Source organism: Cibotium barometz, chromosome 3 (genome assembly GCF_041138505.1).
Source record: "Cibotium barometz isolate CiBa-2024 chromosome 3, ASM4113850v1, whole genome shotgun sequence".
Classification (NCBI taxonomy): Eukaryota; Viridiplantae; Streptophyta; class Polypodiopsida; order Cyatheales; family Cibotiaceae; genus Cibotium; species Cibotium barometz.
In genome coordinates, this window is record NC_141048.1 from 21255859 (window position 1) to 21272244 (window position 16386).

The window sequence follows — 16386 nt, forward strand, 5'->3', positions numbered from 1 at the left end:
TTTTAAAGCATTTCTCTCTCTCCCTCAAAGAATGGCCATTCCTATGACCTATTCTCAATTCAAATGAAACCTCTCATGAAGCATTTCTCTAATCTAAAAGTAATTTCTATGCTTGTCTAATTGGAGGCCAAAATAATGGTTTTTTTATTTAATTTATGGTAAAATTAAGAATCAATCCATAATTGGATAATGATCCAATTAGTGGTTATTCTAATCACATGAATAATACTAAACTTTATTCTTTCAAATTTATTGAGAATTATTAGTAATAGCAGCGGGGCTATGGTAAAATTTTTAAAAAATAAACACATAAATCATTTTCATTTATATTATGAAAAGAGGACTTCCTACCATATTCTAGGATTAATCATCCTAGATTAATTGAATGATTATCATTATAATCATGGAAAATTTGATTTTTATATTTTTGCATAAATAATAAATTAGAAAAAAGAGAAATTTCTAGTAATCCATTTTTATGTTAAAAGATTAATCCCCATGACAATGGAAATCCATGTATACCAATGAAGTAAGAGAAAATTTGTGATGCTAAAATAATGCATATTTTATTTAAAAATTAAAGAAGGATTTTAGCTAAATTTATCTTTTTGTATAGATAAATTTAAATGATGAAAGAGGAATTCCCACCATATTGGAATCCAAATATTTAAATGAGGAAAGTGTAATTTCTAGTGTAAAAGAATTAATGAAGATTTTTATTTAATTTTTAAGAAAAAATTTAGTTAAATTTATCTTTTTGTATAGATAAATTTAAATGATGAAAGAGGAATTTTCACTATATTGGAATCCAAATATTTAAATGAGGAAAGTGTAATTCCTAGTGTAAAAGAATTATTGGAGATTTTAATTTAAATTTTAAGAGAAAATTTAGTTAAACTTATCTTTTTGCATAGATAAGTTAAAATGATGAAAGAGGAATTCCCACCATATTGGAATGCAAATGTTTAAATGGGAAAAGTGGAATTTTCAGCTTAATGGAATTAATGGATATTTTTATGTAATTTTTTAAGAATAATTTTAGATAGATTTGATTTATGGTAAAAGAGGAATTCCCATGATAATTGGATTACACTCATTGAAATGAGAAAAAGAAGGATTTCAAGTTTATTCAAAAAAATAGGTATTGATATTTTAGTTAAAAGAAGAATTTTTATGATATTTAAGAAAAGATGGATTTGAATTAAATTTTAGTGTCAAAAGATGAATTTCCATCATAATTCTACCTAAGGAAAGGGAATATCTTTGGATATTTTAATTAGTGAAATCACTAAATTGATATTTACCCAAAATCTAGATGTTTATCTGAAGGGAATCCTTGTAGAACTAAACCGAATGAATTTGGTTAGACTACGGGAGGGATGGACAGTAAACCTACTTGTCCATCTCTTGATCTGAATCAAGTAAAGACTTCGTGAGACCAATTCCAGTTCTAATCAGAAAGAATAGACTACCGGAACTAAACTAGTTTTTCCTGACCGAACTCACCGAGAATCTAGTTGGACAATCAGACTGAATGATGGGTACATTACCCTCATGAGAGATCAAGGATCCTCATTATGAAACTGGGAATTATGGAAAAAGGGTTTTCGGAACCAATTTCAAACTCGAATTTTACTTGCATTGGAACCTCTGTTTTTTCATTCAAAGGACTGTTTTACGCTAGAATGCTGGAGGAAGCATTTGGCTTATGTTTTTCTAAGAGGAGGTTTGTTGGAATAGCTGGCGGTGGTGGGGAGTCATCAAGGGATGTTGCTCGCGGCGAAGCCTGCCGAGGTCTTGACCAGCCTCGGTACAGTTAAAATGGTGTGCTTCTAGTACGATGGGCAAGGACCGATGAAGCGGTCCCTGAGTGAAGTGCTAGGACACCTAAGGAGGATCCTAGAGGGTTCTGACCAGGCGATGCACGGGCTCACAGTTGCTAGGACACCCATGCGTACATCGAGGAAGATTTCGGATGGATAAAAAGGAAAGATTTCGGATGGATAAAAAGGAAAGATTTTCGGGAACCAAATTTTGACACTGGATCTCGTTGGTTGGCTTGCTGGTCTTCAACGGAGAGTCCAAAGGATATTATTGTAATACAATGGACTCGAAATTTTGGAAAATGATGAGTGATCAGAAATATTATGATTTCTATTGAAGGATTGTTTTAAAGCCAGACGAATCTGTTATAAATGGCAATTTCATATTGGGTGTGTACGTGGTATGCCTACCTTGATTTTTGCATGAATCATCGACTAGGGGGCCTGGGAACTCTTTTCCTCGGTGCCTGGGCAAAAACCCAACCAAATCTTTATAAAAGAATCCCACCAATTGAGTGGTCAGGTGGTTGGCTAACCCATGGGCCGGATGGGGTTAGGCTGGATCGGAGGATTCCTAAGAAACAACTAGATACGATTAGTTACGTTATTTAGTTTTAAATCTTGAGAAGACCTTGTTCTGTGGGAGGGGATCATCGGCTGTGCCTCGTAAAATGAGGAAAAAAGCGGTGATTCCATGGACCAAGTGCAAGTCTCTTCTTGATCTGACCATGTGACTTCAGGTTTGGTCAGATCAGTTTATCTAGTTAAGATTTGACTCATTAGAGTAATTTTCCCGTCAGAAGATTTTTCCCAATTGGCGGAATCGCCCGTGCCTTCCGAGCGAGGGGAGTCTTCCGGGCCCGGTCTCGGGGGCCGCCCGGGCTAGTCGTCCCAAACATCCCGTGGTGGGCGAGGCCCCGCGAGTGTGTGGACCCTGCCCTGCATGGCGGGAGGCCGACGCCGCTTTCGCTGTAGGCAGGAGCCCCAGAGCAGGCGGGGGACCTCACAAGCTTTAAGCATACAAACTCTATCAGTCTACTATACAACTTATTCACATTCACATCGTTCACTCTAGGGGGTTTGTTAGCCATTATCCTTTGGGAAGTTCAAGTGAAAATTGGTCTATACATGGGTAGTTATTCCCCATGGCTAGACATAGATTTTTTCCTCAAGGGGGTCATTCTCTCAACCCCCTACATAGCACATGCATTCAAGAGGTATGTAAAAAAACCCTTCCTATAGATTTTTAAATTTTAAAAACAACTCTTTTATAACTCTTTTTAAAAACAACTCTTTTATAACTCTTTTTAAATTTTAAAAACAACTCTTTTATAACTCTTTTTAACAATAAAAGTATCCCTTTTCTACAAAAAGTTTCACCATTTCAATTTTAAATCCCCTATGTATGTAAATTTCTTATTATAGTTGCACAAGAGGGGAAAAAAACCCTTTTATTGAACTCATGTGTTGTCTTAAATATTTTTTAGTGAACCTTCTACGGTTTTCTCCCCATGTGAACACACTTTTGATGTTGGCTTTTTAGTCATCATTAGTCAAAGTACTGCTATGTAGTAGCAAACATCAAGCTCTCACATATTCTCCCTTTGTGCTTCTCTATGCGTGCATGTATATGTGTATCTCTCTCTTGTATAGCTCCTTCCCCCATAACTAACATCACATAGGTGTAGCATGCGTTGACATTGGATAATCTGCATGGGTGTCAAAGGCTCAAGGCATAGGTCCCAGGTTTCTTGTGATCATGTCCACATTAGAAAACAATTATTAAAATATGTACTTTTAGTTAGAAATATCACTAGGGTAATTACTTATAGAAATACTATAGGTGTAGTTCAAGTAGCTCAAATCGGGACATGGTTGCCTAGTTTGGCTACAAATTTTCAAGGGGATCCTCCCAAAACAAGAAATACTGGTTATGGCATGGCTATAACATTCCCCCTTCCTATTGGAGATTCTTTCCTCAAAACAGGCAGGTAGGAGTTGTCAAGGAGGGTGAAACTTTGTTTGTGGTCTTGGGGAGTAATATTACACACGTAAGGTTAGCAAACATAGTGTACAACTTTCATTGCAAATATTCAATTCCTTACTTGATTTCTTAAGAGGGTGGTAAGATATGAAGAGAGAGAAAATTAATGAAATTTAGTCACAAAATAGCATGTAAATACTTTACAAGGCTTAGCTCTTTAATTGAAATATAGGTGCTTCCGCACTCAACCATATGACCCAAATTCTGACATCCGCCGGTGCACTAGCTATCCTACTGAATTGGTACACAAGTAGCCATCTCTTGTTGGGTCAAGGATACAACACTTAACCCTTCTGGGGATTTTCATAATGCCTCCTTCACTTTCTTCCTCTTCTGTAGCCAACGAATTTTTTCATCATTTAACCCCTCACTAGAGTCTGATTCATCCAAATCATCACTGTTACTTATTGAAAGCAAAATTTAATTTTTCCTTCCATTCGGTTTCCTTGATTAGAGAAAAAGTTTACTTTTATCTTCCCTTCTATTTGCTTGATAGCAGGGCTGGAGCCCTTAAGATCAAATTAACAAAGTTGCACCTGATGATGGTGGTGACACTCATCCCAAGAAGACATGAACCCATACAACCATTAAAAGCTTAATTGGATAAGGGAAAAAAAAACAACAAGAAAGACAGCCAACTGATGGAGAAATTAAGTATGTGTATTGCTTCATCATTCACACAAGATGCACCTTTTACAAGACACATTTTTGCTTATAATAACTATAAGTCAGATCCATAAGACACATGTTACAATGGTTTGCATAAGATTTTGATGAAGTAGCATGGAGAAGACATAAAAAGGTTCCCTTAATAAGGTCCACGTAAGTAAATATATCTAAAAAGGTAATGGGAAGAGATAGGGTATTACAATGGTAGACTAAAGTTTTATCTTTGTGCACCCTCGCTTGCGTATGGTTCATGGTAAAAACTGAGCTGATCCTAGCACACCACCACACTTGTCTAAGCTACGATGGCCTTCATACTTCATATGAGGGTCCATGGTGACAATATTCACAAAGAAAGTTTCATGGCCATCAAAGTTCAAACATGTTTGGTCGTGTGGTGCTAGGGGGTTGTTGAAGATGTGATGAGATGAACAAGTGAAAGAGAGATAATGCACATTAGTGCTAGAACAAATAGGCACTCAATTCATGAATAGTTGGATGATAAAAATAGGATGTAGGGGCCTGTTCCCCAAGCGGGTCATCAGTGGCCACCGCCTCACTAGACGAGCTCGATATCTCAACACTCCCCCTCGAGCTCAACTCCATCTCATGTACACCAAGTGAAGCCCTGAATCTGCGGAGCTTCTCTGTATCCAATGCTTTGGTGAAGATGTCAGCTACCTGATCGTCTGTGCTGACATAAACAAGGTCAAGATCTCCTGCCAAGACCTTCTCTCTGACGAAGTGGTAGTGGACCTCTATGTGCCTCGTACGAGCATGAAAGACTGGGTTCCTGGCCAACTGTATACTGCTAATGTTGTCACAGAAAATGACAACTTGTCTATCCACTGATAGACCCAAATCTGCAAGTAGCTTTCTCAACCAAGCTACCTCACATGCTTCCATAGCAGCTCCTCTATACTCGGCCTCTGTACTCGATAGAGCAACCGTAGGCTGCTTCTTGCTGCTCCAAGTCACAGCAGCACTCCCCAAAGAAAACATGAAGCCACTCGTAGATCTTCTGTCTGAGATACTACCAGCCCAATCAGCATCTGTGTACCCATGTACACATATCTCTGTCCAATCAGCATCTGTGTACCCATGTACACATATCTATGTCCCAGTCTCATAGAATAGTCCACAATGCAAAGTAGACCTCGCATAAAATAAAAACATTGTGCTAATCTAACACCTATGAAAAATGTTCTCTTTTAATTGAAATTTTAACTCTATTTACATTTAAAAGCTTGTAAGGATGAATCTGAAATACTATGTAGGGTCTTGATCTACATGGATGATAATTTTAATTCCACATTTGGGAGCAAAAAAAGTTCTATTTTGCTATTGAAGGTGAAGAATTAGATAAATTGGAATATCAAGATGCTGAATCTAGTTCTGAGTTTGAAAAAAGAACATTATACTATGCAGGACTAGGCTAGTAAAATTTACTGGTGGAGAATTAATAATATACATGTGCAACAATATGGCTATTTTGAAATTCCTTTTGAAATGCTTACATGTAGGCATCTACATGTTAAGTAGCTGCATAATTTCATATTTATAAAATAGTAACATTGTTTCGTTAATAAAATGTCTCTTTCATGAAAGAGTTGCTCCTAAAATTTATTGTTTAGCATGATTAGCTCATCTTACTATGCATATTAAGCCTTTAATCTTCTGATACACTGACACCATTACTCGATCCTCATAATAGTTATGCTAGTCTATATGGTTAAGTTAGCTTAAGGATGGATGCTCTTGTTTAAAATGCATAACCTTGTTGATTTCACTAGTCTAAAAGATGTTATTTTAAGATTTTTATACAGTTATGATATGTCCAAAATGGATGATAAAAAGTTAGAATTTCGTTCCAAATACAAAGAAGACTTTGACCAAATTTTTTCGAGGAAACCTTATTTCATTTTCATGATCCTAATCTTTAATATTCAAGTGGACTCATTTACTCTTGCTAATGTTTGATAGACTTTTATATAAATAAAAAATTTAAGATAAAATTTTAGATTTTAAGAGATAAAGATTATTTAATCCTAATTATGATGCTTATAAAGGTATTGAAATTATGACTTTGACCTTTTCTAGAATAGACAATGAGTCCATATAATTAATTTCTTCACAAAATTTCTTACAATCAGTGTCCACAAATTAAGGATGAGAAATATTGGAATTTCGTCAAAAATACAAGGAGACTCTGGCCAATGTTTTTGTTGCAAAGGTTATATATTTTAAAAAACTTTCAAGTTTCTCCATGCAACATTTTTAATACATTCATTAGGATAAAATGTATGGAGATGAATTTAAACATATTTGGAATTTACATGTGTTAGTTGCCCATTTTGATGAATAATCCTTGAAGATTTAGATATATTTTCTATGACAACCAAATTTTTAGTAAAATGAAGGCTCACAACCCACACGTTTTGAGAGGCTTTGTAAGATTCCTCCCTCCAGCTCTTGAGGTATAAAGGTGTAAGAACCTCCCCTTCTGTTCTTGTAATTATTCCGCTCTCTGAAATAGAAGAAAGATCTTGTTTTACCCTATTTTGGCCTAGAGAGAGAAAAGGTCTAGAGAGAGATAATCCAAAATTGAGATATCTTTGGATATAAAAATCCTCCTAGTGTCTAAAATGGATTCCCCTGAAACAGAAGTTCAAAATGAACTTTCCAATGTGCATTAAGAATTAATTGAAAATGGTATAAGGGACCTAAGGGTCTACATTTTTAGAATTTTTGTAGATTATGGTCCAATTAAGGTTCCAATGGGCCAATTGGATTAATCCAACTTTTGTTGGGATGAGATAAATCCAAAAAAAATAAAAGAAATTACCCAAAAATGAGTAAATGCTCACATAAGATGAAAAGTTGACTGAGTATGTAAGGTTCCTCCCTTCAAAAATGGGAGAAACACTTAAGATAGTCCACTAAGTCTTATCTTGGGAAAAATTTCCTATTCATCGACACCTTGACCCTGTAGAGATTCAAGGATACGATTCATAGGTATGACCTAGCTCTATCCCGCAGGGGGAGCGTGAATCACCCATAGGGCAATTGATTATAAATTGGGCAACTACTAGACTTGATTTCTAGAGACAACGCTTTTTTCCTCATCTTATGCAAGGCACAGCCGCCGCTGGCCTAGTCTTCTAGAATAGAGTTGTCCAAGAACCTAATTATCTAGCGTAGGGCTTTCACTTAATCTGTTGGAAAGCTACCCGACTAATCGGGTCCACCCGTCCGTAGGATGGTGCCGTCGGGGCATTCCATCCTCCCACTTTCCACCCTACTCACGCATCAATTTGTTTTCTAATTAATCCTACCACACATAAATAAACATATTCCTTGATTAAAGTCCTTTTTCACAAGGTTCATTAAAACAGCGTTTTTACACAATGCAACCATACCAAAGACAAGATATATTTATATAAAAAGTTTATACATGAACCAATTCCATACAAGCCAAACCGGCTCTCTTATTCTTATACTGCCGATGATCTAGAATTCGGCCTTCGAGTCTCTACATGCTGGGCCAAACCCTACGGGACCATACACCTCATCGTCGGTCGCCCCGCTGGCGACGAGGACTCAAGCTGGCCTGTCGCCCTCTCAGGCTCCATCGCTTGATCCTCCCGCCCCTCAGAGGGATGTCTGCACACACTAGGGTGGGCTTATTTACCGCACTAGCCTGGGCCCTCAGAACTAGGAAGCCTCATAATCTCTCGCCTCAATCGGCGATCCTTATTCTCCCAATGGTATACCTTGGGCCATTCCCGGGCTTTGCTAACGACGCCGCCCGGCTACACAAGCACGGAACGGAGTTAGCGTTGAAGCCAAAAAAAAAATCTTGAATTCTAAAGATAACAACTTCAATGCAATTTATTAACTACAGCATTCACAATTCGTGAAGATAACAATTTCAATGCAATTTATCGAATACAGCATCACATAATTCGTAACTTCATACAATTTTTATGTTGTCATTTTAAAGGAAAAGATACCATTCATTAACACTAATTTAAGGAAATTCTCTTCTTTTAAAAATTAACCAAGCTAACCTGACCACCATTTCCTTGAGGAGCTTGAAAAGGGAGGGCTGGCATTGGGGGAGCATCTTCCCTCATCTCGTTATTGCGCGCTCCTCTTGAGGTAATATTTTGACGTCTCCGAGAAGAGGCCATCTTAGGCGTCCCCTTGTAGAGCTCGCTGCTGCGATCGAAACGCTTCAGTCAGATCTGAATTCTGAGCTCGTTTGCTCACCGTATGAGCAAAAGAATATGGCGCACGAACCCTTTCTTAAGGCAAAAGACCCTTATTAAAGTCTACGCAAATGGGGGGGAGGGGGGGGAATTGTGAGATGTCCTTAAGGGTAAAAACGTGGAGAGAGCTGGGAGGGGCTGCTGGAAGTCTCTTCACACCGGCCGGGGGGAGAAGAGTTAAGGACATTGCCTCTAAGGAAGAGGGGGATGGAGGAATTTTAGCTTATCTGAAAAGAACCAAATGAGGGGGTGTGAGAGGGGTGGCTTCAAGGGGCGGCTGTACTACAGCAAGTACGCTGCACAGGGACAGACGGCGGTACGGATGACGGTACAACAGGGCATACGCAGCACAGAGATGCGTGCCGTCTCTGTGGAGCACCCCGGGGGTTTATATAGCTAAGGGGTATGGGTACGGGCGCTGCACAAAGGAAGGACGAAAGGATGGTGTACCATCAAAGGCTATGGATCAGTGGCCTGCATGGGTGTAGGGGAAAGGTACGGTGTCAGTTGTCTGGGAAAGGAGTAGTACGCATGTACCTTATCTGGTTTGAGGCAGCATGGGTGTCCACGTAGGGGTACGTGTGGACCATGCAGTGGGCGGCCGTCCTTTGGTTCTTGGGCAGCCATCGTACGGGCACCCTAGTAAGTGTGTACAGACCAAATTTTTGGGGCGGGGTACCCAAATTTGGGACACCCTCCTCGATTCATGTGCCGGGCCGCCCTGGGGGCGAATTTTTTTTTTTGTCCGGGAGGTTCTCCTAGTCGTAGGGGTTTAGACCGTTCGTCAATCGGACGCCCGGTCGTGCATTTATTGTGCATTTATTAACGTTTAAAGGTTGCCGTTTTTTAACTAAAATGATTGAAATTTGCGTATAGGCTTGATCCGATGTCCGTTTTGGATGCTGTAAAATCCTATATTAGGGTAAAATCGTGCGCAGATTCCAAATTGGGCCTTAGAATTTGAAGATTCTAAGTAGAAATGACTCAAATAATAAAATCATTGATTTTTATACCATAAAAACTCATAAATTTATCTATTACATGGACATTTCTTTATTAGTGAAGATGGGTATGTTACATCCTTCCCCCCTTAAAGAAATCGAGATGTCCTCATCTCGTCATGAATTGGGGATAATCCTTTAAGAGTGTAGCTTCATCTTCCCAAGTTGTATCCTCTTCAGGGTAATCTTTCCACTGTACTAGATGTTCTACAAGAGTTCTATTTCGGAGTTGCCTTTCCCTAGAATCTATGATGCTACTGGGCTGTAATTCAAGGACTCCTTGAGTAGGGATTACAACTTGTTCATCATCAAGAATATGATCGAGACTGGGGACATATGGTTTTAACAAACTTACATGAAATACATTATGGACTTTGATATGGGCTGGGAGTTGGAGTTTATAGGCACTTTTACCTAGACACTTGATAACTGTATAGGGACCACAATACCTAGGGCTGAGCTTCTTATATTTCCCAAGTGATAGAGAACTTCGTTTGGGTCGCAGTCGTAGAAGAACTTTGTCTCCTTCCTTGAAGATCCTTTCAGACCTCTTGTTGTCAGCATAAAGCTTTTGTCAATCTTGGGCAGCTTTAATATCCTTTTGGATTGCCTTGGTTTGTTCCTCCATTTCTTCGAGCATTTTCCTGGAACTCTTATGGTTGGATCAGAGAAATTTAGAGGAGACAGGCATTCTTGCCCATAGAGTGCCTTGAATGGTGACATTCCTATGCTTTGATGGTAAGACGCATTGTAGGCAAATTCTACCAGAGGAAGGTATTGAATCCACCTTCTTGGTTCCCGTCCACATTATGCTCTGAGAATGTCTTCAATTACTTGATTGACTCTCTCAATCTGGCCATCGGTCTCTGGATGATAAGCTGTGCTAAAGCAAAGTTGAGTTCCCAGGGCTTGAAATAAAGACTGCCAGAATTTGAAGTGAAGTCTGAATCCCGATCACTTACTATCCTTTTTGGGAGACCATGAAGTTTGAAGACTTCCTTGATGAATACTCGAGCAACATCAGAAGCTTTGAAGGTCTTCTTCACTGGTATAAGGTGAGCTACTTTGGTAAGTAAGTCCACTACTACCAGAATGGAGTCATATCCTCCTTGCACAGTGGGGAGACTTGTGACAAAATCCATACTAATGCACTCCCACTTCATTTGGGGACTATCTAAGGGTTGAAGTTTTCCAGGCATCTTACTTTGATCCTTTGGCATGAGAGACATTGCTTCAAGTACCGAAGCACATCATTTTTCAAGCCTGCCCCAATGAAAGCTCCTTCTTACGGCATTTAATGTTTTTGCATAGCCTGGGTGTCCTGCACAGCAGGGCTATCATGAGCTTCATGGAGGATTAGTTTCTTTAAAGCAGGATCCTTAGGGATACGTAGCTTGTGATTGAAGTAGAGGCTTCCTTCATGAGTGGAGTATCCCTTGATTAGATTCTTCTCTTTCTCTGAATGTCCCCCTTCTTCTACTAACTTTATCATCTTCTGATAATCTGGATCATGAGATGAGACTTCTTCCACCTTGACCAGAATGGGATTATTTGGCATTGAAATAGCACTCAAGAAAGATTTGCGGCTAAGTGCATCTGCTACCACATTATCTTTCCCAGGGCGGAATTTGATGTCGAAATCATATTCTTGTAGAATTTCAATCCATCTCCTTTGCCGCATGTGAGGTTAGGCTGGGTGAAGATCCACTTTAGACTTTTGTGGTCAGTTACAAGCTGGAATTTGCCTCCCAAGAGATAATGTCTCCATAATTTGAGGCAATGAACAACTGCTAAGAGTTCCAAATCATGGGTGGCATAATTTGCTTCATATTGCTTCAGCTTGCGAGAAGTATAAGCAACTGGTCTTCCTTCTTGGCCTAAGACACCACCAAGTGCTAGACTACTAGCATCGGTAACCACTTCAAATTCTTTGGAGAAATCAGGAAGCTTTAAGACTGGGGCAGAAGTAATAATGACCTTCAGCTGATCAAAGCTGTTTTGATGGATTGGCAGCCACACTATTTTGCAATCCTTCTTAAGAAGATCCGTCAAAGGTGCAGCTACCAAGGCATAATCTTTGATAAAAATCCTATACCAACCCGTGATTCCCAAAAACCCACGAACTTCACGAACTGATTTAGGGGGTGGCCATTCTAGAATATCCTTGACCTTGGCGGGGTCTACTGAGATGCCATCTTTGGAGACGATGAATCCAAGATACTCAATTTGATGAGTAAAGAAGGTACATTTGCTTTTCTTGGCATAGAGTTTGTGTCTGCGCAGCAATTGCAGAACTCTACGCACATGCTCCTCATGCTCTTCAATTGATTTGGAGTAGATTAAGATGTCATCAAAGAAAATAAGCACAAATTCATCCAAGTAAGGACGGAATATATCTTGCATTAGGCAGTTGAAGGTTGCAGGAGCATTGGTTAACCCGAATGACATTACAGTAAACTCATAGTGGCCATAACGGGTATTGAAGGCTGTCTTGGGTATATCTGCTTCCTTGACTTTGATCTAATAGTAACCAGACCTCAAATCTATTTTTGAGAAGACTTTGGCTCCATGAAGCCTGTCAAGAAGTTCGTCGATGCGAGGGATATGATACTTATTCTTGACAGTGACTTAATTTAGCCCTCTATAATCTATGTAGAGGCGGAGAGTCCCGTCCTTCTTTTTTTGAAAAAGAACAGGTGCTCCCCAAGGAGAGCTACTGGGGCATACAAATCCTTGTTCAATGAGTTGGGAAAGTTGCTCCTTAAGTTCAATGGCTTCAGGAAGGAACATTTTATAGGGAGTTTTTGAGACAGGTTGAGCTCCAGGGATCACCCCAATTTATGATCAATTGCCCTATGGGTGATTTGATGTTTAGAAAATAATCCCAAGATAAGACTTAGTGGACTATCTTAAGTGTTTCTCCCATTTTTGAAGGGAGGAACCTTACAGAGTACAAGGTTTATTAGTTAAAAATTATGAGATATTACTAAAAAATGAGATATTTTAGAGTAATGATACATTTTTGACACCTTGGTAAGGATAGGGGGACTCTTGAGGTAGGAACCTCTTTCACATGTGTGGAAGGGTTTTTAATTCAAAAAAATTGTGATATTTTTATCTCTCCTCTCTCTTGGATCAAACCAAATAAAAAAGGGAGCCAAACTGGTCCAAATCTTGTCCAAATTGAGTCAAACTCAGCCTAGAAAATTCTAGAACCCAATTGGACTTGGTTAGTGGCCTCCCTCACCTATAAATAGACCCTCAATCATTTGTAATAAAATATTGGAGCTATACCATGCCAGTATTATATTAAAATAATCATATTTTCTATTATCCTTTAAATTTTTCTCTCTCTTGGGAGCTTGGAGCTCTCTCTCTCTACAACTCTTGGAGTTTCTCTTCTTCTCTTGGTGCACCAATCTATTGGTCGGGTGCTTCACTGCAATTAGGGAATCAAGCCAAACTTAGAGGTAAATTCAAATTTTATGGTTTTTTCCAATTTTCTCAATGACTTTCTTCTTCTCAACCCCTCTCAAGCTTGAGAAGCTTTCAAAATGATTGTTTTAATTCAAATCAAGCTTTTCCTAAAAATCTTAATATTTAATTAAGAGAAAGTTAATCTTTATGCTTAATTGTAATGCTTTCTTTAAGTAAATCTCTCTCTCTAAAAGAATAGCCATCTTTATGGCTAAATCCCTTGGAAAAGGATGCTTCTCAATGATAGTCTCTTAATTCAAAGCTAATAAGCTAGAGATTAAGAAAATGATATTTTAATGATTTTATGCTATTAAAATAATGGTAAATTCTTTTAGATTATTTATGAGTAGTTAAAAACTACTCTAATTCATTCTAAATGAGAAATGGATTATCCTAACAAATTGGGAAAAGAGGAATGTTGAAATTAGCTCAATCTAGTGGGATAATCATAGTTATGTTTAATTTTATGGTTAAAATTATGATTTAAATTCATAGTTTGATTTTAAGCATAAAAGAGGAACTACTGTCATATTTTCATTACAAGATTTTATTCTTTAGAAAAAAACTGAGAATTATCAGTAATAGCAGCGAACCTATGGTAAAATTTTTAGAAAATAATACATATCTTATTTCTATGCATAATGCTAAAAGAGGACTTCCTACCATATTCTAGGATTGGACATCCTATGCAAAAAGAATGATTTTCATCATATTCATGAGAAATAATTTTTTGTAATTATGCATAATTAATTGATTATGAGAAAAGAGTAAATTTTGGTAAATTTATTTTTATGCAAAAAGAGGAATTCCCATGATATTTTAGATCCAAGTAATCAAATGGTAAAAGAGGATTTTTTTGCATAATTCAAATTATGAGTATTTATCAAAAGTGAAATTTTAAGCATTATTAATTTCTTTGGGAAATATGGGTAGAATTGATTTTTATAAATCCCATGAATCTTTTACTCAAAAGAAGAATATTGAATATATTTCACTTGAGAAACTTGAGAAAGAATATGAAAATATCCATCGAGAAAAAGTACCTTTAACTAGGCCAAGCAATTGGCAAAAACTTAGAAAAGTCCTGTCGGTATCGAAAAGTAGAAAACATTACTAAAAGTGGATGTGATAAGATGTGATGTAGAGCCGAATGAATGTAAATGAATGTGATGGGATGTAAATGGATGCGATGTGACTAGATGAGATGTGAATGTGATAAGAGGAGATGTAAACGTGATGTGATAAGATGTAAATGTGATGTGATAAGATGTGAATGTGACGTGATAAGATATGAATGTGATGTGATAAGATGTGAATAAGATGTGAATAGGATGTGATAAGATGTGAATGCGATGTGATAACATGTGAGTGGATGTGATGAGATGTGGATGAGATGTGATGTGATGTAAAGGGATGTGGATATAGATGTGATGAGATATGAATGAGATGTGATGATATGTGAATGGGTGTAATGTGACGTAAATGTTTGAGAATGAGATGTGAAGTGATAGATGTGCATGTGAATGAATGGATGGATGTGGATAGATGTGAATGTGAATGAATGGATGGATGTGGATGAATGTGATGAGCTGTGAATGGATGTGGTGTGATATGGATAGATGTAGATGGAATGAATGTGATGTAATGTGGATGGATGTGAATGAGATGTGATAAGATGAGGATGGATGTGATGAGATGTGAATGAATGTGGGATGTGAATGGGTGTGATGGATGTGAATGGATGCGATGAGATGTGAGTGGATGTGGAGAGATGTGGTGAGATGTGAATGTGATGTAATGAGATGTGAATGGATGTGATGTGATGTGATGTGAATGGATGTGATGTGAACTCGGGCATAGATCTGGTTGATTGGCCTTGTTGGTCTTCAATCGATGAGTCCATGGCTCTTTTATATGGATCTGTTGGTTGATCTTGCTGATCTTCAATGGAGAGTCCATCTGGATCTTTCTTATATGTGATTATATTTCTAGGTACTATGAGCTAGGAACTATCCAAAAGGCCCCTGAGTGAACACGTGGTGAGCGTTCTGGTTGCCAATGATGCTATAAGTACGTTGGGGAAGAAATGAATATAATACTTGATTATATTTCCAGGTACTATGAGCTAGGAACTATCGAAAAGGCCCTTGAGTGAGCAGGTGGTGAGCGTTCTGGTGCCAACGATGCCATAGGTACATCGATGAAGGAATGATTGGAAATTAGAATTCAAGCTAGATATTTTGGAGGATTATGATCAGTGATACTATGGTTTCATTAAAATATTGTTTTAAAGACAGTTGAATCTGTGAAACAGGCAATTTCATATTGGGTGTGTAAGTGGTGTGACTATCTTGAAGTTTGGTTGAAGCGCCGGCTAGGGGGCCTGGGAACTCTTTTCCCTGGTACCCAGTGCAAAACATAACCAAATTCCTAAATGGATCCTATCACTACAGTGGTTGGGCAGTTGGCTAACCCATGGGATTGGATGGACTGATGGATGGATTGATGGGTCCTGATGGATCCCTTAAATGAGACTCAATTCTGTTAAATTACGATAGTTGAAGTAAATCCCGGATAACCCTTATTCTATGGAACGGCTGTGCCTCTTGATGAGGAAAAAAGCGTTGGACTCTATGATCCAAGTGCAAGTCTCTTCCTTGATCTACCATGAGACTTACGGGTTTGGTCGGATCCGTTTGGTTAGTAAAGACCTTGACTACGTTAGAATAAAATATCCTGAAGGAATCGCCTATGTCTGCTCGGCGAGGGAAGTTATTTCAAGTTTGGTTTTGGAAGAACCGAGGATTAGTCTCTTGTCCAGATATCCGTGGTGGGCGAGGCCCCGAGTAAGAGGCTCTGCATGCGTAAGAAGTGCTACTTCCGCTGCTAGCTCCCCTAAATTCATTGCTGCGCGGAGGGGGCAGGGATCTTTCTGCTGGTATGAGAGCAAAAATGAATCAACCAAGAACCAAGAAATGAAAAAAATTTATGAAGTACCAGTAAAAGATTGTAATTATGTGATGAAATTCATACAAATTGATATTCATAAATGAAGATTCATAAATTGGAAATTGGGTCCTCAGATGGAAGTACCGCAGTTGTAT